We start from the raw sequence: 22,437 nt of genomic DNA on the forward strand, positions 1-22,437 counted from the left end.
TACTTCCTCCTCTGCTTCCCCAGCTCTTTACACTTACATCTACTAAAAATGCTGAACATATTGTATCACCATTGCCTATAATTATCATACCTACTCTTTGTCCCCTTTCCTTCCCTAACCAAGTAGACAGTTCATTCACCCATGAATCAAAATATATTGAGACCAAAGTCACTGTGCTTAAAACACTGGCACCAATAAACATGAACAAAACCAGTTCTTTGGCAAATTGACTAGCAATGTATATTTCCCACCCGTCTGTAAGTTCTTTCTTCTCATTTCTTTCTGCGAGGTATTTGTATATTTAGAATATGAATTCTTTGTTCTATGCATCACCACTGATTTTCCCAGTGTTGCAGTTTCTTGTTATTGTACATAAGGAACATATGTTTCCATTATTATTTCTTCCTTTAGCTTTTCTCACCACGTTTCTTTTTCTGAAGCTAACTAGTCCTAGAGAGGGGATGGGATGGGTAAGAAGAAGGACGAGTGTCAAAGAGTCCACAGAGGAACCTGAGAGGGGTCATAGGAAAGGAATACAGTAGAGAGAATTGGGCAGATGTGTGAGCTGTTCCTTAATCAGCATTAACAGATGTGGTCAGGAGAGTGGGGGTAGCAGAGGAGTTGGTGATAACTTCCATAATACCTGGCACATCTTGGGAGGGTAATATCCATCTGTTGAAATAAATAAGTGGTTAATTGAATGATCCCTCATGTTGAAACTTGTTTTCCCTGTAAAGCCCAGTAATCATTAAGGGAATTTGTTATCCATAAGAGAAGTTGTGGTTAATTGCAAAGATCACTGATTCTCCACTCTTTTGTCATCTAACTTTAGAGTGCCCTTCCATTATGGGTGGAATGACCTGCCTCATTCCTTAACAATGGGCTCAACCAAGCAATTTGCTTAGGCCAGTGGGAAGTCAGCAGATATGATCTCCACAGAAGCTTGAAAAAGTACTCATGCCTTTCTACTTGCTCCCTTGGACTTCTTCTATCGCCAAGAAATTTGTTTGAACCAAGCTGATGAATGGAGAGACACATAGGACAGACCTGAGTTGCCCAGTGTCCTAGCTAAGACCGTTTTAGATCAGCTTCCAGTGAAACCAGTCACGATCAAAAGAGCCACTTAACCAGTCTCTGACTGACCTGTAGACTCATGAGAAATAATACATGATTGCTGTTTTCAGCTTCCAAGTTTTTGGATAGTTTATTATACAGTAAGAGCTAACTGATATATAACTTATAATTCTCTATCTCTGTTTTGTTTGGTGGCTTTTTATTTTATTTTATTTTTTTATATTTTTATTGATTTTTTACAGAGAGGAAGGAAGAGGGATAGATAGTCAGAAACATCGATGAGAGAGAAACATCGATCAGCTGCCTCCTGCACACCTCCTACTGGGGATGTGCCCGCAACCAAGTTACATGCCCTTGACCGGAATCGAACCTGGGACCTTTCAGTTCGCAGGCCGACGCTCTATCCACTGAGCCAAACCGGTTTTGGCTGTTTGGTGGCTTTTTAAAAATTGATTTCAGAGATGAAGGGAGAGGGAGAGAGAGATAGAAACATCAATGATGAGAAAGAATCATTGATGGGCTGCCTCCTGCACACTCCACACTTGGGATTGAGCCTGCAACACAGGGATGTGCCCTGACCGAGAATTGAACCATGACCTCCTGGTTCATAGATCAATGCTCAACCACTGAGCCATGCCTGCTGGGCTATTTGGTGGCATTTTTATTAGTTTTTCAATTTAGTAATTGCAGTATCTCATCTAATATTTTGTGTGCCACAGTGAAAAGAATATTCAGTAAGAGACAAAAGATGTAGGTTTCCTAGTGTCATAATAAACATTTATTCATTCAATTATGTGCCCAGTATTAGAAATACAAAAAACAACAACACAAAAAACCCTCAAACATATGCTCATGAAATCAATCATAGTTAAGTGAGAAACACCGACATGAGCAAGTCATTTCCATCTGTCATTGACTAAAACATTAATGCATGACTATAATGGGGGGGGGGTGTCTGGGTAGAAGGGTAATAATCACTGTAGAGGAGATATTTTAAAAAAAAAACACCAAAATTTGCAAATCTACTTGACTTTAGTATCTTCGTCTATATTTTCAAGGAACAAAGGATAGATTTCTATTAGGATATCTTCTGTCCCTGAAATACAGCATTCTTAAATTATTGTCTAGCATAAGGCATGTAGTGAGTTCCACTAAATACAGCATTTTATCATTTAAGTCGTTTCCAAAGAAGTTGTTCTAAAGAAGTTAATTCACGTTCTTCATTATGTGTGACAGCAGAGGCAAGCTTGGTAAGATTATCCCACAGGAGAGTCTGGGCCTTCGTTAACAGTATTAAAAATGAAAAGAATCTGTAACATAAAGACTCACATCTCAGGTATGTCTTATGCTTGAATAGAGCAGCCAATGCCCTGTTCAATAAAATGACTAAACACAATAGACACATCCCTATTTTCTCTATTTTTAAGTAAAGTTCATAAATTCATTCTTTTTGCTATTTTTGTATTCGTGATTACAAGATGCTGGCCCCTGCTGTTTGCTAAAGATCACACCAGGTAGAGCACACGGTGAAGTGACATGATAGTGTTGTTTCCCCACCCAAATACCTACAAATCGGGACAGGGGAGCAAACAGAATTCTGTGCATCCTTAGAACCAACCTGCCAGGTTCGCCCCACACCCCCCTTCTCCAGAGTCATCTTGTCTCAGTGGCATTTGTCCTGTTCCTTGATTTTGGTAATTACATGGACTAATTAGAAGTGTGACAATGTGACCCACTCATTATTTATTGGGCAATTATTATTCCTACATGAGATTTTATTAAAAATTTTACTTGAACACATACCCTGTTGTTGTTGACAGTACCTGTCTTCTACGGAATCAGTACATTTATGTTGCAATTTAACAACAACGTGGCTGGCATGCGTTTTCGTATGACAGTTAGCTTGTTTACTACTTACTACAGTTCTCTTGAGTAAGGGCATTCAGTGACATATGTGACCATTCCATTCCCCCACAGGGCTACAAACTCACCTCTGGGACTCAGAGCTGATAAAGGCAGCCGGCCTGCTCGTGCCTGTCGTACATGTGTGCCCTTGTCCCGCAAAACTAGCAAATTTGGAAGAACTGGAATTGGGTAGATCTGGATTCAAAACTTATCTGTGTCATTTACCAAATACTTGGCTTTAGATTCACGTTTCCCGTCTTTAAAATCTCTCGGGGGGGGGGGGGGGGCTGTTTTGCATTTTAGATAAAGTGATGTATATGAGAATTCATCAGAAAGACCCATCCATATGGATGCCCAATGATCACGGATCGAGCCTGGAAATAAATGCCAGGTAACTCACGCAGGGTCCTGCAGTGTGAAGGGGCAGCTGAGGTGAGAAGACAAATGGCAGCTGCTGAATGGGAAGGCAAACAGGAAGGGGAAGCCGTTCCTTTTTCCTTTCGGCTAAATAGCACTGCTGCTTCCCTGCTGCTGTGTGTGATAGATTAATTCCTTATGAAAGGCTTTAAAGATGTCTGGTAGGTAGCTAATCATCAACGCTGAAAAACAAATCATTGCTCTTTCCCTTGCTGTCAAAGTCCCTAGAAAGAAACATTTCATTTCCAGTGGCTTCTAGCTTACCTCAGAACCAGAGCGTAGGTACCTCCAAAGCTTGCTGGAGCAGCTACATGCACTTGTAAATAGTGTATTCATTGATAAGCTGCAATCAGCATACAACGTGAAAGCTTCAAAAGGCAAATTAAAGTTATAGTCAACTGCCCACTAGTGTTTTAAATCAATTAATACAGCATTCATTTTAAAACAGAAGCAAGGTCATTACCCCTCAACAAATTCACATATTCATGTAATTTGTAACTACATTGAGGTTCTCCAAATCGATGGAGAAATGGCCATAAAACAAAAGCTATGTGTAAAGGAAGGCGTTCCTCTTGCAGGTGCTGATCCCTGAAATACATATGAGCATGTGCATCATACCCAAAGAATGTGTAGATGTAATTCTTTTTTTAAAAAAAATCTTTAAGTGAGGAAATATGCTTGTACTATAATGGGAACAGGAAAGAAGAAAAAGAACATTTGGTGTGAACTCGGATATGCCTCTGATGTTGCCTTAGTAAATTGTTCTCCTTTTTGTCACTGAATGCCACTTCTCATTATGATTTGTCACATAAAGACTCAAATGTTACGTATTGTGCTTGAATGGAGTAACCTACAGCCTCTTTAAAACTGTTTTTAAAACAAGTACATATACCGATTTCCGACAAGTAAAAAAAAAAAAAAAATGGCACAAAGGTCATTAATTGTACAGCTTGAAAAAGAGAAATATTTATCTGCTTTTCTCCCCAACATACATAATATTTTATTGTTTGAATTATCATTCCCCATGTTATCCTTTTCATATCTCAAGGTTACATATCTGAATGACATAAAATGAGTAATCATAGCTTACAGAAAGGGCCTTAGGACAATTGCATAGCGGAGAAAGAAACCAGCATGCATACATTATTTATAGTATTATTTTGTGGGCCCCTCCACCTAAGAAGACGCAGTGAAATTGAAATGTGCCCCCCTATCCCCATGACTTATTGGAGAGGCCCACAGCCAGGAGCCAGGGATGCCGCAATTGAGTTGTCAAACTGCCCTGATGTCTTGTACAAGATGAACAGGCCAATTTACTGCAAGGCTGCATAGGCTGAGGGCTCCCAGCTTGCCTTTCCAGGGCTTCCTCCTGCTGAGGGTATCCTGCTCCACAGCAGGCTCCCTCCCTTGCAGCTTGCAGCTGCCCCTAGATTCCTCCTGACCAGCCTACCCCAGGTAGGAGCAGCGGGAACTGGGTTATCCTTACCTGTGACCCGCCTGCTGGACCAGGGAGGGCAGAGGCTCCTGCCCTGGAATCAGAGGCAGCAGCTTTGTGTGGTGTGCTTGGCGAGAGTTTTGAATTCTGGTGGCAATTTGATTTCATTGTCTCCCCCATGGTAGCTCCAGCTCCTGGTTTGCAGGATGAAAATAGGCAGGCTTTTAGGGGGAAAAAAAAAAAAAAGAAAGAAAGACAACTTCTCCCACACAGCCCCTGAGTTTCTCTGCCTATTACTAACCCTGGAGCGTGGGGGTTGCTTCGAAACGCAGCAGTTCTGGCTCTGCCCTCCAGGTGGCAGCGGTGCCCCACCGCAGAGGCGCCAATCCCCTCTTCCCCGACTTGAAGTGTTAATGCAATTGGCCAATCAGTGCTAAGATGATGGGAGGTAATTGGGTAATTGTATTTTACTGATCACAGAAGAGAGAGGGGAAGGGGAAGGGGAAGGAAAGAGGGCCAGAGGTGGGAAGGAGACTACAGTCCGAGAGGCGATTTGGGGGAGCTTGGACCCTAAACATTTGGACTTGGCATTGGCCGAGGGAAAGCCTGGACTCGAGCTGCTGGCGGCACAGCATTTATTTATTTGGGGGAAAAGAGGAGAGAGGGGAGCCAGAGGGGAAGGAAGAGAGTTCCAGTCGAAGTGGATGGCCGGGGACCGGGGTTTTGGCCGAGCTGGGAGCCCGGAGGCGGGGCGCGGGCGCCCTGGTCGGTGCGGGGTGGCTGCGCCCCTCGGATCGCGTCTCCTCGCAGAGGACTAGCCGGCGTGGGGAAGGTCTGCGCCCAGAGGAACCAACTTGTGGCTCCCGGCGGCACCCGACGCAGCTGGGAAGGAGATGAAAGCTGCAGTTTCACTCAAGGAGGCTGAGAGGAGCCAGCCCCTGGGGATTCCTTCTCCGCTGCGCTCTCCTCTCCGCACGGTGTTTCCGTCTGCCTAGCCCCGCGTCCGTCCCCCGCCTCGCCCTCCCCGTTTGAAATAAAAGCACAGTTTGAACTCCTTTCGCCGAGGCGCCCCCCGGATCCGCCGCCCGCCGATGGAGGAGAAGGGGACCCCGGGGTTAGCGGGGGCCACCGGCGAGGGACCGCGTCACGCGTCTCCCCGGTGATCCCGGCCCTGCTCCCCGAGTTCTGCGACACCTGCAGGAACCGGACGGGTGCCGGGGTGGGGGCGGGGACCGAGGCAGCCAGAGCCTCCCCCGAGCCTTTCGGAAAGAGAGAAAGAAAGTAGGGGGTGAGGGGGGGGGGATGGGTGTCTTCTTGACAGCTGACGGAGCCCTGAAATTTTCCCCCACTACCTCCGCCCCCGCCCCCGCCCCCCCGCACTCCATTTAACGTGAGATTATGAAATTGCAGAGGCGGCGGAGGGAAGGAGACGGGATATAACCGGGCATTTGGAGGGAGTGGGAAAGGTGGCTGGCCCGGTGGCTGAAATAAAATTAAAAAAAAAAAAAAGAACCCAATTGCGCACTGGGTTGTGATGAGAAATCTAATCAGATCTTTGGAGAAGGGGCCGGCCAAGAGGGTGATGAGTGGGGGGAGTTGATCCCCACCTTCTCCGAAAGGGGGTGGGGAGCTGGAGAGAGGAATCGACGATGTAAAAGGAGACTTTTTTTCCCCCGGTGGCGGTGGCGGCTGGGTGCCCGGCAAGCATGAAGGATGCGGGACGCAGCTCGCTCTCGGCGCGGAACGCGGTGGATCGTGCGGGAGAGCAGGAAGAGCGACGCTTTTTCCCGTGAGACCTGGATCTTCACACACATGTGTCTCTGTGCCCACGGGGAGCACTGAAACATGAAATAGACCAGTGTCAGACCCGCGGGAGTCGGTGTGCTCCGACATAAATAAATAATAAACAGCTGCCCCCCCCTCCTCCTCCTTCCCCCAAAAGGATGATTGGAAATGGAGAACCGAGGAGCCACACAAAAAAAGTATGTTCATTTTTTTCTACAAAGGAGAAAGTAAGCCAAGGATATATTTTTGGAATGAAAAGTTTGGAGCTTTTTTTAGGAAAGTAAAGACCTGATATGGTGGTGTTTTCGAGGAAATTAATAATACATCTGCAAAGAAATTGTGGAGAAGAAAAAGTTGACCGCGGCAGAATGAGGCATTGATTGGGGGGGAGACACCCCGCAGAGCACAGTTGGATGTGTGCCTGTGTTGACTAAAATTGATGGATAATTGCCTTTGGATTTTTCATCAACCTCCTTGTCTTCCTTTTTTTTTTTTTTGTTTTTTGTTTTTTCTTTTTGGTGTCAAGAGCGTGCATTTTCGCTTGTTCTTAACCACCTGGATTTCCATCTGGATGTTGCTGTGATCAGTCTGAAATACAGTGAGTGATCCTTACTTTCTAATTTATTGATGCAGAAAAAGGCCCTTTAATTTAGCGTTCCTAGTCCCCTTCTCCCCTCGCCTTCCCGAGTGTGGTCTTTAAAGACATCACTTAGGGAGCCAGGAATAAAAGAGAGGGTGGCCCACGCATTTGCTCCAGCACCCTGTGCTCAAGGATAAGCTGGTTTGCTGTACCGATGCAGGTTGTCTGCATCCCGGGCAAATGCCTTTGCAAATGTTCATCAGGGGGAAAAAAAACATCTCCCCAAGAAAGCCACTGCAGTGTGGGGTGCCTATGCTGTGTGGTGGACACTTCTGGATGCATTTAAGTTGCATGGCAGCCCCAGAGTTGGATGCACAAATGTTTTGCCATTGGATATCGAAGGGGCCTCATTTAAATTTCATTATCCAACCTGACACTGCAGATCAACCGTATGTATTAACGCAAAAAAAAATATGATCGTAAACCCAGCAGATGAAGGATGGCTTCTGGCTCCTGGTGGGTGGAGGGAGGACGTGTGAGGATGGGGGAGGAAGTGGTGGAGAGAGGTGGCTACACTTTCCCCAGTCTCTTTTGCTAACACATGTTCAAATGTGGTCCAGAGTACCTCGATTCTTGCCCGGGCTAAGGGTGAGGGGAGGACCCACTTCTCTTCAGCCCCACCTCCTTCGAATTCACCACTTCTTTGGATGACGGAGAGGCTGTGCCTAGATTGTAGATGGCTTGGGCAGTTGGCTTGGGTTTTTCCAGAAACCTTCCCAACCTCACTGGGACAGGGCTCTTGAGAAAAAGGCAGCGAGTGAGTATCCTGTGTGGTAACTTAGGCAAAGGAGCTAAAGAAAAAGTCTGCGTGTTGCATACTAGTGCTTCTCCTGTGACAGGTTTGTTTTGGGGGAAAGAGGCCAAGGAAGCAAAATTAGAAGAGGTGGGAAATGCCGGGAGAGCCGGAGGGCCTGTAGGATCCCCCCTCTTTCCATCTCCTTCCTTTCTGTCATCTCTGGCAGAACTCTTCCTCTTCACCCTTCCTGATACCTCTCTGGGGCCTTCTATCAGAATCATAGACTCATATAACTTTAGAGCCAGAAGACTCCCCAGAGATCTCATGCCAATAACAGAAGGGAACCGAGGCCTCTCTAGAGAAGCTATAACTCTTTGGTTAATGGCCAAACCATATGGGACAGGTGACTCCCACAGGCCTCAAAACAGCACACAAATTCAGTGTGGAATCCAAACTGGATAGAAATCAGCCATAGTGGGTGCTGCTATTTCTGTCCCCCCAGCTGCCATTTTTGGCTCGAAGGGTCAAGGAAAGTATCTGTCTTGAGGGCTCAAACCGAACTCCTGCCAGACTGGACCTCAGGACTAGCCCACCCCCAACATGTATATCCGTTTTGAGTCTTTTTTTTTTTTAATGGCTGAGCTCAGATAACTTTCGCTTTAATATTATTATTTTTTTTTAATGAGAGGATCCCTGTCCACAATGCAGGCATATCCTGAGATAAAAGGCAGTATTCTCTGGGGTCTCTGCTTGGTGTTGGGCACTTTTAATCCAGTGAGTGGTGGTCCCTGGAGAGTCATTCAGGAACCATGGAGTTAGATTTATATTCAAGAGGTGATAATAGAAACCAGAAACACCCCGCTAAAAGCATCTGAGCCTGTTCTTCCACTCACATCAGCTCTTCTTATCCTTTTCATTACTCCTTAACTAAACTAGCCTACAGCTGGACACTTCTCTAATTTATTTTCCTGGGCACATGGTTCCTGTAGGGACACAGCTCAGGCAATACATTCACCAACCCATGAAAATAATCATGTAAGGTTTTTCTTTTTTTTTTCCCCTCTCCCAAGATCTCTGTAGGCTTTTGCATATCTTATTTCTCCTTCCTTGCCGTTTTTTTGGTTGTTTGTTTGTTTATCTGTTTTATTTCCTTGTTTGCTCTGTTTTTACCTGAGCACAGTTAATCGAGCACTGTGGTCAGATTGACTCAAGTTCCTGCTCAATTGCAACTTAGCACAACTGAGAAAAAAAGGAAGAAAAAAAAAGTGTGCTTTGACGTTTTTTACTGCGTAGTTCAGCTCTGGGCTTCACAGGAGAAGCTGGCCTGGCCTCTGCCAATCAGGAGAGGTTTTTTTCCTTTCCTTTCCTTTCTTCTTCTTCTTCTTTTTTTTCTTTTTGACACAAATTTCTTCACTGCTGCGCCAGTGAGACCTCTAAGTGCATTACTCTCCTCCATATTGTCACCCCCCACATTCACATACACGTGCAAGCTTTTCTGAATGAGAAGAGGAAGGGGTTGAGGGAGGAGGGGGAGAGAAAGGGGGGGGGGGTCAGTGTCTTTAAAAATTGCAGGCTGCAATGTTTCCTCCCACCCACCTCCACTCCCGTGGGTTCCTCATATCTGGAGAGGATGGAGCACCCAAGGACAGCATTTTTCATCTGGTGAATGAATCACTCATCTCCCCAGCGCTGCAGTTAGGGACACATGGCCTGATTTGGGATTTAGCTCCTTTGGTTTGGCAGTCAGACTTGGCTCTGAGTTTTAGGCAACTTGTTCATGCACTGATGGAGAAATGATGGCCACGGGAGACCTGGAAACTTACCTCCTGAGCTTCTTTCAGAGCTCAACTTGGTGCCCACTGAATGACGCCTCTGAGTTGGTAGCTGTGTACTGACTGGGGTTCTGCTGAGGTCCAGGGGCCCAGAAACTGCTGGGTTTTGCAAGTTTTGAAGTTCCCTTTTTACCTGATCTCCCTCCTCTAATTAATAGCTAGCTAACCATCTTCACCTTCCATTTCCCTGGCCCTCTGTTTTCTCATCTGTGGGATGGGATTGACAATGTCAACAAATTAGAATTCAGCTCAATTTGAATGATTTGGTGAATTAAGAGTATTATAATGTTATGCAAAACCCTGAGCATAATAGGCCCTCTAAAGAGGGCTGTTTGTTATGGTTGTTCTGGGATTAATTTGGATTAACTTTCTGGGCATGCATACAGGCTGGCCAGACACTTTACCAGGTCTAGTGGCTACATTTGAGAAGGAGGGAATGTGCGGCTGGCCTTGCAGTGATTGCCAGATTCTCCCTTTGAGTTCTGAACAGGACAGACTGGCTGCAAGAATCATTTCAGATTGAAAAGCTGCTTCAAGCTGGGAACTGGAAATCAAGATTTTCTCCTTAAAGCGTAGAAAACATAAATCTCAGCAGAGATAATACTTAAATGAGATTTTCAGGGGAAAATAAGGACTCTTACTGTGTCGCTATTATTTTGGTCTCAAAGTTGCATGTGACAGATTTTGCATACCCAATGGATAATTTTAGCTGCATATTACATCGTCTGGACCTGAACTGCACAAAATAAATGCAGATTTCTAGGCAGTACTATAATTTAATGGAGATGGCATAAAATTCCATTCCTAATATTAAGGCCTCCAAACTCACAATTTGGATTCACCGTCAGCCTTCCTCGTTGTAATGAATTCTGGGTTAGTTAAACATCTTCTTAGTTAAACTTTGTGATCTGCAAAAGACCGGATAGTTTTTAGCATCAAGACTTCATGTAGACACAAGTGTCATATTGTTTGCATGTGCAAATCTTCCAACACCAACTCAATAATGCTTTTCTGAGGCAGCCCCTCCTGGTCTTTGCTCATCATTTCATTCTCTACAACAGCAGCTCTGTGCTTTGTCTATTTCCTCAATATGCCCCAGAGACCTGTTCCCTCTTGAGGGAAAAAGGGTACTACTCTTTCAGTTGCTTTGTTCTTGGTGGCCTATCTGTAGGTCACGGCCATGTAGTCAGGTTGAAGAGTTGTCCCTTGGAATCTTATACTGCTTCTTTTCAGTTCCAAAGTCAGTTTGAAACCTGTGTTGATTTTGGAGAAGAATCCTAAAGTTAACCATCTTCACTGATCCTAAGAAGACATCATCTGCGGACGTCCTTACCATTTGATACATTTTACCTTTTAGTGTGCTTCAAAAATGTGGCTGAGAAATTCGGTAAACTTGGACCTTGGCATCCTCAGTGAGTTCGAATACTCATCTTTCCACTGGATCTTGTGTGTTGTATGCACCATTTAACCTCGCTGAGCCTGCATGCTTATCTGTAAGAGAGGAGAGGTTGTAAAGAACCACATGGATGAAATCAGATTATGTATGCCAGGCACAGGAGCGTTCAATAAGTGTACATTTAAATTGCGCATCTCTTGACTTTAGTCCAGGGAATACACAATTTGTAAAAAAACAAAAACGAGTATGGTCTTGTTTGACAGAAGCTGTTAATCTACAACCATGTTAGCACAGGCGAGTCACAAAGGAGAAATATATAGAGGAGATTACAGTTGGAGTAATGCAAACAGATGCAACCCTTTTTGGTAAGGTGCTATACTTTTAAAACACATTTGGGAGGGCTCTGATAAATGCCCTTTCCTCAGGAAACATGGAAATATACTTTGTGAATTGTGGGAAACATACTCCGTATCCCAGTAAAGTGTCATTAGATTGTCAAGTTTTTCAGAATACAGACATAAAAAAGGCAATGGTTTGTCAATGGTGTTTGGAAGACTCTCCAAGGGGATCAAGGACCTGTTGCACCTTCCTTCAAAATGCTTTCCCTGGAGAAGGGTCAGTTTGACAATTGAAACTTGGTTGGGCAGGTCTCATGGCTAAGATAGTGTGCTCGTCATATTCCCCGAGGGCAAGGATTTCATTTCTGCTCTGATATGCCCTCAGCCCCTCAGAGAAATGTTTGAGAAATACTGTGCCTGTGCTATTCCCTGACTAATTGAGCTCACTTTAAGTGACATTTCTTCCAAAAGACTCAAATGCATGTATATACCCATGCAACTTATAGGAGTTTAAGGAGAAACATCAATGAGTATATTGACACTGTGTGTGTGTGTGTGTGTGTGTGTGTGTACACAAAAAGGACATTGTACACAGATATTAAGCACCATTCAGTGGTTTCCTTATGTTGGGAAAGCTGAGGCCTGAACGTTAGGTGATACAGTGTACATATATTTTTTTATTCTTAATGCTGTCAGTAAAAGACTGTAATGCTTTATATAAGTCATCTCACCTCTCTTAGGTTGGTCTTACATTTTTTTATTAAATAAAAGTAAAATCTAAGATTTGTTCAAACACTCAGACTTTAGGATCTGAATTCACAATTGACTACTTAGGAATTCATGATTCCTAGGAATTAAAAAACATACTATTTTTGATCTCCTGATACTAGTTTTTTAACTGTGGAGGGGAACAGCACAGTATTCTGAGAGAAAGGCAAAATTGGTGTTATAATGGCTAATATACAGAGTAAAAGGTGAAAGAAATCTCTAGAGGATTGTTTGTAGAAGAAATACAGTGAGATTTGGAGGAGACCAATAGTGGATTCCAACTTTGTTTGCCACCTGTGAGCTGGGGGATCCTAAGTAGGCCAGTGAACCTTGCTATGCTTTAGCTTCCTCAACTATAAAACTGGAGATCATTGTTCTTGACCTTGGGGAAGTATTCACGTATATAAGTGTTTGACAAATGATCAGTACACAATAAATGCTAGCTTACCTTTCATTGAAACTTTTGACTACTTTCCACTGAAATGGGAAAATTTAACTTGAAAGTCTGTGAGTGTTTTATGCATCACTGTGGCTGAGTAATAAATGAAAATCTTTTGCCAATTCTGCTATTGAAGTTGGTAATATTACTTTTGATAATGTTTTTCAGTGTCGAAATCGGATTTATAATGAAGCCTAAAAAAGATGAAAAATGTATATAAGATTCATGAACTTGTATTTCAACTTTGTTATAAGCTGATGGCAGCTTTCTGTGCTTATGGAAGCTTTCAACTCTTATGGCGGTTATGGGTATAATTTCACAACAGCGAAAGTTACTACGATCTATTGAGCATTTAATATACACCATGTAGTATATTGAAAATATATAACATATTGTTTCCTCCTTAATTCTCACTTAGAGAACTGAAAAATCAAAGTGGCTAAATAACTTGTCTAAGGTTTTGCGGCAACTAAGTGGTGGAACTGGAAGTAGAAACTACATTTCTTCTGACTTTAGAGATTAGATCAGAATCAGACTTGTGGACGTAAGTCTAACACATAAGCATGATAGCTCACTGTCGTCTAACCTGGTAGTCAGTGTGCATTTTTAATTGAGATGGAGAAGGCCTCCCTTTCCCTAGTTTCCTGAAATGAAGGTTGTCACATATACCTCTGCCAGTCTTCAGTAATATCCAAAAGTGCCCATAAGTGAGGAAGGGACAACTTCTCAGAAAGATGGGAAAAATATTCCTCAGTCAATACAAGTAACCGTCAGAAAAGTTTTGCAAAATTCTGTGAGGTCATCTGGAAACTCAGAATTGTCTGAGAAATATGGTCAATGCTAACAATAAGTTTGAAGTTCAGTTCCAATATCCTACAAACCCAACAGGTTTGATCTCAGTCCTTGTCACGTTTGATCTCTCTGTGGCACTTAGCATCGCTGCTTCTGGCTTTCTGAAACTCCTCCAGAACTCCAGGGGCTGCTTGCTATCACTTCCTGATTCATTTGGCTTCATTCTCCTTCTGCTCTCCTTAAATGTCCAGGGCTTCCCCTTTGAATCTGTTCTAGTCCCAGTCTCTCTGCATCCTTGAGAGATGCCAACTGGACTTGTTTTATGAGATGACACTCAGATCCTTGGCCTCAGCCACTTGTGTATGCTGAAGACTCCTAAATCTCCATCGCCATCAAGACCCCACTTCCTTACCTGGTCTGTAGGCCTTGCAAACTTAACAAGTGGAACAGAGGGGAGGCTGTATAGTTTCAGATTCAATGATGCTGCTGTCTCTTTAAGCTCCCTCATATCCGACCACTCATCGAATCCATGCACTATCTTAAGCACAGCTTTTTTTATCTCTCAGTTCAGATTCTCTCATTACTGTTCCAGATATCTTTTTAACTTTCTTGTCTTTCAGTTGACATCAACTTTTCTTCAGTGTAGTCCATTATTCATTCTTCCCTCAAAAGGATTATCCTAAGAAATAATGCTAAAAAAATCCCCTTCTCTGTATTCTATAAATATATTTATAGAATAAAATCCAGATTCTTCACTTGATAATACCATCTGGCCAACCTATTCATGTCATTTCTTGTCTGCCTGCCATTCTGAATGTTTTATTCCTCTGGAGATATCTCAGGCTACATTTGGCACCAAATTTGTGAGAATTTCTGTATTTACTATGACATATTCTATATATGTCAAAGTTCATTGCAAGTTACCTCTTCTGGGAATGTCTCCCAGGTCCCCATGGTCCACTGAGTCTCCCCGTCATCTGTACACCAGTGTTTTATTCATCCATGTGTGATAGCTCTCATCACTGTTATCACATATCTACTTATTTTTCCAAAACCCACGATGTTGTGACTTATTTGAAGATATGGTTCTCATCTTGTCATCTCCCTCATTTAACATTGCTTACAAGAAATTTTCAATATATTTTGGTAGAGCCAATACATGAGTTGGATGGATGCACATCTTTAGTGGTGAGGAGGTTCCTTCAATTCTGTTTATGGTGAAGGCCATTATTTTTCCAATATTTTCATTAATAAGATCACCTTTTATAATTTTTCCTCTAGGGACCTATGTTTCAAAACTATGTTGCCTAATAAATACATTGCAATTTGCTCCTCCATGTTGTCTAATTGAAAACACATTCCTGCCAATCATCATTCTTGAAATGCACTGGATGAACATTGTTAATGTGAGTTGATATAAATGGAGCCAAAAGAAAAGATGTTTTAATTACTGTACGCAATTGTGTGAGAACATGCACGGCATTTAGTTGGCTTTTTGAAATATAGATAATAGTTCTGTAAATACATTTTTGTGCTAATTGGACGCGCTAATGGTTTTACAATGCACACTCCTCAGTGGCATTGTTCAAAGAATATTGTTCACAGAAATGAAGGTGCCCCTTGAAGTTGCGTTGCACAAGCTGCACAGTCATGGAAAGTGGGTCTTCCTCCTCACGATGACTATTGGAAAAGACTGTGGATTTAAAATTGGGGTAATGCCCAAATATGGAATCATGCCTCTGGAAAATCAAAATGATCTCCTTAGTAAAAGTGTCTGCCTTTAAACACTGGGTGAGCTGCACTCACTTTTCACAGTATGTACACACCTGGCTTTATGAGGCCCGCGATACATTTTCAGGAGGTGTTCCACCTTCATGCTTCATGCTTCCTCCTTCCTCTCCTAAGTAATAGCAGAAGACACTGGATTAGATGAGAGGAAGTGCTAAATGGTAAGGTGCCATGAAGTATGGTTTACTTTTACTCTTCAGTCTTTGAATATAGATGCCTTGACTTGGTTGCATTGGATGTCTGTTTTTGTTTCAGTCCATTTTAATAAAGTTTTTCTTCTACTTCTAGATGATTTCTTTCCAGTTTAGCAATTGCTATGATTAACCTAATAATAGTATTAGTAAAGCAGGGAACATTATCAGTGCTTTTTTAAACAGAGCTATCCCTTTAAATCTTCTCAACATGTTGGTCTTGGAACATCCAAGGCAACATTCCCCGACAACTCCATCCCTTGCGGTGCAGCATTAGAAGATGTGCAGGGAAGTTTGACTTCCAAGAGCCGGTGCCCAGCGTGGTCTCTGGTTCTTGACAAACTGCGAACTGCTGTGACGATGCTGTTTTCTTGGCACAACTCCATTTGTCTCCTCCCATCGATTTTAACCCGGTCACTGTACGGGATGTAGAAGAATTTAGCCATGCGATTATATTTCTTTTATTTGTTGCTCAGATAGCTACCTGCAATGGGGGGCTGGGTTTCATAGATTCAAAAAGAGTAAGTTTCTTTTTCTTACGATGACTAAGGCTGTCCTATACCGTAATTATTAAAATCAATGGTTATTGTAAAGGTGGCCTTGCCAAGAACAAGTGGATTGATTTGTGGTGCTTTAATAGATAGCCTATTGTTTGTAGAGCTGATTTTTTTTTGTTTATTTATTTTTGAGCCTAAAAAACACTGTACTAAAAAAATTATTCTCTGGACAATGCACATGTTTTCTTTGAACCAAGGACTTCATAATGATGTTGGAAAGTTCAAATAATAAAATATGGGGTTTTTGAGAAAGGTGCATGACATTTGAAGGTGTAAAGACATGCCTCTCTTGAATGGCTACTCAGAATGTGCTGATTTTTACAACCTTAGGAGAGAGAGAAGAGAAGAGAGGAGAAGAGAGGAGAGGACAGGAGGAGAGGGGAGAGGAAAGGAAGGGAGGGGAAGGGAAGGGAGGGGAGGGGAAGGGAAGAGAGGATTGATTTCTGTGAGCTTGGCTCTTCTAATCTGGGAAGGAAGAATACTCACAGCTTAGAGGATCTGTAGTGAGAGTCACCTTGGCAGGGACCAGAGCATGAGTGTGGGTGAACTAATTTAAATGCTTTATGGGGAGTGATCCAGAGGACTCTGATGTCTTCTAACTGAAAAGGCAGAAAGTCAGAAGTCACCCTAAAAGAGTTAACATCCACTCAGTGGTGTTCAGGCAGGCAAGAATGGAACTATGAATGCCTTCTCTATATTGTTTGAAAGTTGCCATGGCAATAGTTTCCAGCAGAAGTTACATGTTTTTCCAATTCCCCAAAGCAGCCAGCAGCCTTTCCCTCTCCTTCTCACCCTCCCTCCCACCCTCCCTATCTCCCTCAGTCCTTAGTTCTCATCTCCTCATCCTTTTCCTCCTTCTGTTCTGTCTTTTGCTCTTGCTTTCTCAAAGTGTTCCCCATTAACAACAAAAATAGTCCAGCTTCACTAGGTTGCTTTTAGGCAGAGAGTGAGTCAGACATATAGCCTTCTATCTGGGTTTCTTACTCCCTTGTCTGTTTATGTATTAAAGGCCTCATTAGAGGGAAGCTGTGGATGAGCAGGGTTGGGGCTTTCCCCTGTTGGTAGGACACAGAACATATTATAATGGTTGGTGTTGTGGTGATATGTTAATTGGATCGCTCCAGGCAAGTGCAGAGCAGCAGTCTCTGACAATTAGAAAGAACAATGGTTTTACTATGAAGGAGGCCACTCTCTTAACCAGTGGAAAGATTAGCATGCATTGCAGGTCTCTGGAAGTTTCCTGTAGACCCTGAGAGAGATCTGTGGTTGGAAATGCCTCCTGTCTCTTTAAGGCAATTGCCCCTCTCTCGTTGAGCTGATTTTACCACCAGAGAAGGAGAAGTGAGGGGACAGGGAGAGATCTGGTTGAGTGGGCGGTGGGGGACCCTATGGCAGACCTGGGCCATGGGATATACTGCGGGCTGTTAGGAAGAAGCCTTTGCTGGCTTGATGCACGTGGCCAGTGAATTGTGAAATGGGTCTCATTAGAGCCGTTCACATCCAGGCATGTGCCAAAGTGCTTTGCCGGCACAGCGCCATCACTTCAGGTCCAACCCTGCTGCTGTTGGCTGCAGCCAAGAAGGGACAGAGGCTCTGTCTGTGTTAAAGCTTCAGTCCCATCGCTCTCTGTCTACTGTTCATTGTGAGGCGCCTCTGGGCCTTTCAGTCCAGCCCAGAATGAGGCACAACACATCTCCTAGGTGTTTGTACAGAGGAGATAGGAGGGATTTGGGGCATCACCGGTCGATTTGAGGCAGCCAATGGGTGTGGACACCCAGAGGTTCCTTCTTTTTTTGCCAGGGCTGGCGTCAAGGCTGTCTCTAGGCTTCCCTGCAAATACGCCCAGATACTTACCTGAAGGAAGGGAGGGGGCGTTCAGAGCCAAAGAAGTCCTCAGAGATCTTTGTGTTATTAGATACAGAGGAATGCTTTGTGCGTTTTTTCTCAGATTCATATTCTAGTGACGTTAGAATCAAATTCTATCCCCCACAATGTAGCCCCATCAGGACGAGTGATAGTTGCCTTATGCTGAGTACTGTGGGTCAGGTGCTTTGCATGATGACTATTTAGAGCACCCAGTGGTTTCACAAGGTTGATGCTCTGAAAACACAGACGCCAGGCCGAGCTGAGCCCTGTCACTGCTTCATTTGTGGCTCTGGGCAATTTTTCTTACTCATTTGAACCTCACCTGTCTTACCTGCAACATGGAGATAAATATGTTACAGGGCTGTGGTGAGTTATAACTGAAGCAGTGCAGGTAACACTTTTTAGCAGAATGCTTGCCCGTGGAGGACACTCAGGCTATTATTTGTAAAACATATAAGACGCATTTCCATACAACAGTATTATGAAGTAATCACTAGGCATGTGCCTCGGGCAGAATGAAGTTAAAGAGGACGTAGGGCAGATTTTTTCATGGAAAGGCGAAAAGAGCATTAGAAGATGCGTTTCTGAGTTTGAAATGGTAAAGGTCCTGATATTTTTGGTGTAACTCTACCATTTAGAAAGAAGAATAGAAAGGTTCATTGGAATAAGCTTCTGTGGCATTTGTGCCAGATACATGATTTTCATCCATCCATAGTAGAGTTTTCCTGTGGCCCATCTCTCAGGCATAGTATCAGTTGTGATGCCTTAGGTTGGAAACAAGGGAACAAAATCTTAACTAGATTCAGAAGAAAAAAAAATTACTGACACATACAATTGAAAAGTCCCATGGTTATGAAATTCAAGTGTGATTTGATCCAAATGTGAACGGTGTCAAAGGAACTTCTGTTCTAGCTTCTGCACTTCTCTTGGCTTACTCCTCCTCCATGGGCCACTTCCACCCTCAGACTATTGTTTTGCATCCCCTCACCCACCCACTAAAGAAAGGTTCTCACTTTTGTCCCACTATTCCCAGAGAGCATCCTGAGATCTAAGCTGACTGGACTAGCTTAGGTCATATGCCCACTCATGGACCAGACACTGGCTTCAAGGGATTGGAGTTGATGTTCAAATGCATCAGAATTCAGGGGCTATTGAGAGACAAGAGGGATTCGGTGCTGGAGAGATAATCTTATATAATAAAAGGGTAATATGCAAATTGACCCTAATGGTGAAACTACCAGAATGACCATTGGACCAGTCACTGTGAGGCGCACTGACCACTTCTTGGTCCCTTTCCCTGGCCAGCAGGCTCTGATCGCCTAATGGTGAATGGGGAGCCAGGAATGGGTGGCAGGGGATGCGGGCGGCAGCAGGCCAAGGCCCCCACCCTGCCAGTTGCCCCACACACAGAGGGTGACCTGTGATGGGGGCGGGGCCAGCAAGTAGGCAGGAACAGCCGACCTCACGGACCCTTCTCCCGGCTGTCAGGCTCTGACCTCCCGGTGGCGAAGGGTGGACCAGGGGTGGGAGGCGGCGGGGGACAGGGCCAGCTCTGGGCAGCCAGGGAAGGTGGCCCTGATCACAGGCCAGGCCTAGGGACCAGACCCACACACGAATTTTGTGCACTGGGCCTCCAGTCACTAATAAATGCCGTAAGTCTAATAATGGTGGAAAGTGGAAAGGATTAGTTATGTTTCACACTATAAGTTGCTGGAAGGGTTAATTTGTTTTTACTTCTCTGTAATGCTCTGTTGCATTTATGTATTGAAGTTTTAATAACCATCCAAGGAGTCTTGTTCTTCCAGCAGATCATCTGGCTGTAGCTATCAATTTTTCAAAGGAACAACTTGAGCCGTATTCATGCTATTTTTTCATTGCTCCTCTCATCTCCTAGGAACGGGTTCTTGTTTTTGAAAGAGAATTTATAGGCATTTCTGGAAGTAAGGACACAAAAACAAAAACAAAACAATCCTCTTCACTCAATGAAAGTCCACTGGTAGAAGTTCTTTAAGCTATCTGGAACACCCACGTGGCTGGCCATCTGCACAGCTATGGCTGTGCTTCCAAGTTTGATTTCATCTAATTTGTCACTGCAAAGAATTTAGCAGTGACATAGTCCATCCTTGAACTCTCCATTCTACCTACCTAGGGAGAGTGGTCCAGGGAATATGGCATGATGCTGTTTGCTTCTTCATAGACAAAGTGGAGGGAATGCTTATCTGGGCTTTGGATACAAATACTTATTAAGTAGACCTATTCAAAGGACATGACTGCTCGCCAAGTTCAAGGACTTGGAATTACCTATTTTGCAGTCTTTACACAGCGTGTACCATATTGTATAGAGTATATACTCTTTATTCACACTTATGTAGTTATGTGCTCCCAATTGAAACTCAAACCAAGTTCAGGTGCTTTTCATAAAATCTCTTGTAGAGAAAACTACGGGTGGAGTAGGTTGTACCTGGAAAGGTAAAGCAATGAAGAAGACGGCCCTTTTTGACCACCTGGTATATGGTGGGAACTGTAGTGGGTTATTTTACATAACTCATTGTGCCCTCACAAAGGCTGCAATAAGAATATGAAAAATATCAATAATAGGTAATATTTATTGAGTGATTACTGTATGTAGAGACTGTTCTAAATGCTTTATCTTTGTAATGACGTTGAATCCACAAGACAATAGTCATTTAAAAAAAACACACAGCCCTAGCTGGTTTGGCTCAGTGGATAGAGCGTCGGCCTGCGGACTGAAGGGTCCCGGGTTCGATTCCGGTCAAGGGCATGTACCTTGGTTGCGGGCACATCCCCAGTGGGAGGTGTGCAGGAGGCAGCTGATCGATGTTTCTCTCTCATCGATGTTTCTAACTCTCTATCCCTCTCCCTTCCTCTCTGTAAAAAATCAATAAAATATATTTTAAAAAAAAAACAAACATGAGGAAAGGGAAGCTTAGATAGGTTTGATGACTTACCCATGTCATTGAACTAATAAATGATGGAACTCAACTTTGAACTGGCCCACCCTATGGTTTTTATTCTGTGCTATGCTGCCTCTCACATGAGACTACTTAAAAAACACTAGTAAAAACAAACAAACAAAAAAAACCCTTAAATTTGTTTAAGTGTAAATCAATCAAAATCACCAAAGACCTGCCATGCTTTCCTTTAACCTCACTTGTTTTTAAGTTATTCTTGCCTTTCCTGCTCTTTTCCCAGGCTCCTCTGTAGTTTCCAACCTCTAGGTGGGCCCAGCGCAGCTCCCAGCCGTAACTCTGGATATTTGAAAGTGAAGCTTGTGGGCGCCATTTATTTTAAATGTAACCATTGGAGATCACCCAGAGTGCTTGGGGAGGCCTTGTTGTTTGTCACAGGTTAGGGAGAGCAAAGAAACATTTCACATCCCACTGGTTTCCTGGCAACTGAACTTTCAAAACATCTACAGATATTAGCTGTGGGCAAGCCTCTTCCTCAAGATGCAATGATACCAGGAGTCACATGCGCAACTGCCCAAGGCTGTACCACATATTTCTTGTCTCAGAAGTAGCCTCCTCCATGCACAGAAAAGGGGCATTGGGCCCTTTTCTCCACAGGTCCTCAGACTCTTTACTCTTCCCTACGAGGATGGTACTTGGGAGAGGAAGAAGGACTACAGCTCTTGGATACTGTCTCTGCTGCCTTTCCCAAGAAGCTACTAAACAAAATTGCTGTTCTCAGCTCATCTGGGCATTGGGCCAGATAGGAGGTAATGCCTCAAATCAATTTCCTTATTCCTTCAGCATACCCCCCTTTCTTTTACTTAGGAGACAGACATTGCAGGGATGGGAAAAGCAGTCACAACATGCTACAATTGTGGGATCTGTAAAAGCCAACCCTTGCTCACATATGTGCACATGTACACAGATATGGGCCCCACTATCTTACCTCAGTGTCCTGAATCCCGCATGACTCTGACAGTCCTTCTAGAGATATGCACCATTTATCTTTTTCCACTATCCAAGATGCAAGGAGGAAGAACTGCCTACGGGTGCAATAGACTACGGACTCAGGGCATGGCTTAACACCTGAGAATTCTTCTTATTGCCTACTATCCATTTGACCCAGTATCTTCTGTTCAAGGAATGTAAAGTGACTTCTTATCCCCCAATCTCAGGCTCTTCAAAAACAAATTGGCCCAGTCAGTGTGGCTCAGTGGTTGAGCATCAACCTATGAATCAGGAAGTAATGGTTGGATTCCCAGACAGGGCACGTACCCAGGTTGCGGGCTCAATCCCCAGTGTGGGACATGCAGGAGGCAGCCATCAAAGATTCTCTCTCATCATTGATGCTTCTATCTCTCTCTCCCCCTCTCCCTTCCTCTCTGAAATCAATAAAAACATATTTTAAAATGAAAACAACTGAAGAATCTTGGTGCTACTCACTATTTTATAGTATCTGAACTGCTACTTCCTCTTCCTTGGGTCTGTCAAGACAGAGTAGCTTCT

The 22,437-nt window shown here is 43.7% G+C and overlaps 1 protein-coding gene across 15 annotated transcripts in view; it reads left to right on the forward strand.

Moving 5' to 3' along the window:
- LRRC4C (leucine rich repeat containing 4C) overlaps nucleotides 1-22,437 on the forward strand; it is a 1,012,843-nt gene that overhangs the window by 854,204 nt on the left and 136,202 nt on the right. For 2 of the 15 annotated variants that reach the window (XM_080642546.1, XM_080642547.1), the window contains exon 1: nucleotides 5,737-7,214. The exons of the other annotated variants lie outside the window; for them this stretch is intronic. The gene's annotated coding sequence lies outside the window, so the exon portion shown is untranslated. Of the gene's footprint in view, nucleotides 1-5,736; nucleotides 7,215-22,437 lie in introns of those variants that run through there. 15 annotated transcript variants of the gene reach the window in all.

This window comes from Plecotus auritus, assembly GCF_963455305.1.
Source record: "Plecotus auritus genome assembly, chromosome: 9".
Taxonomy (NCBI): Eukaryota; Metazoa; Chordata; class Mammalia; order Chiroptera; family Vespertilionidae; genus Plecotus; species Plecotus auritus.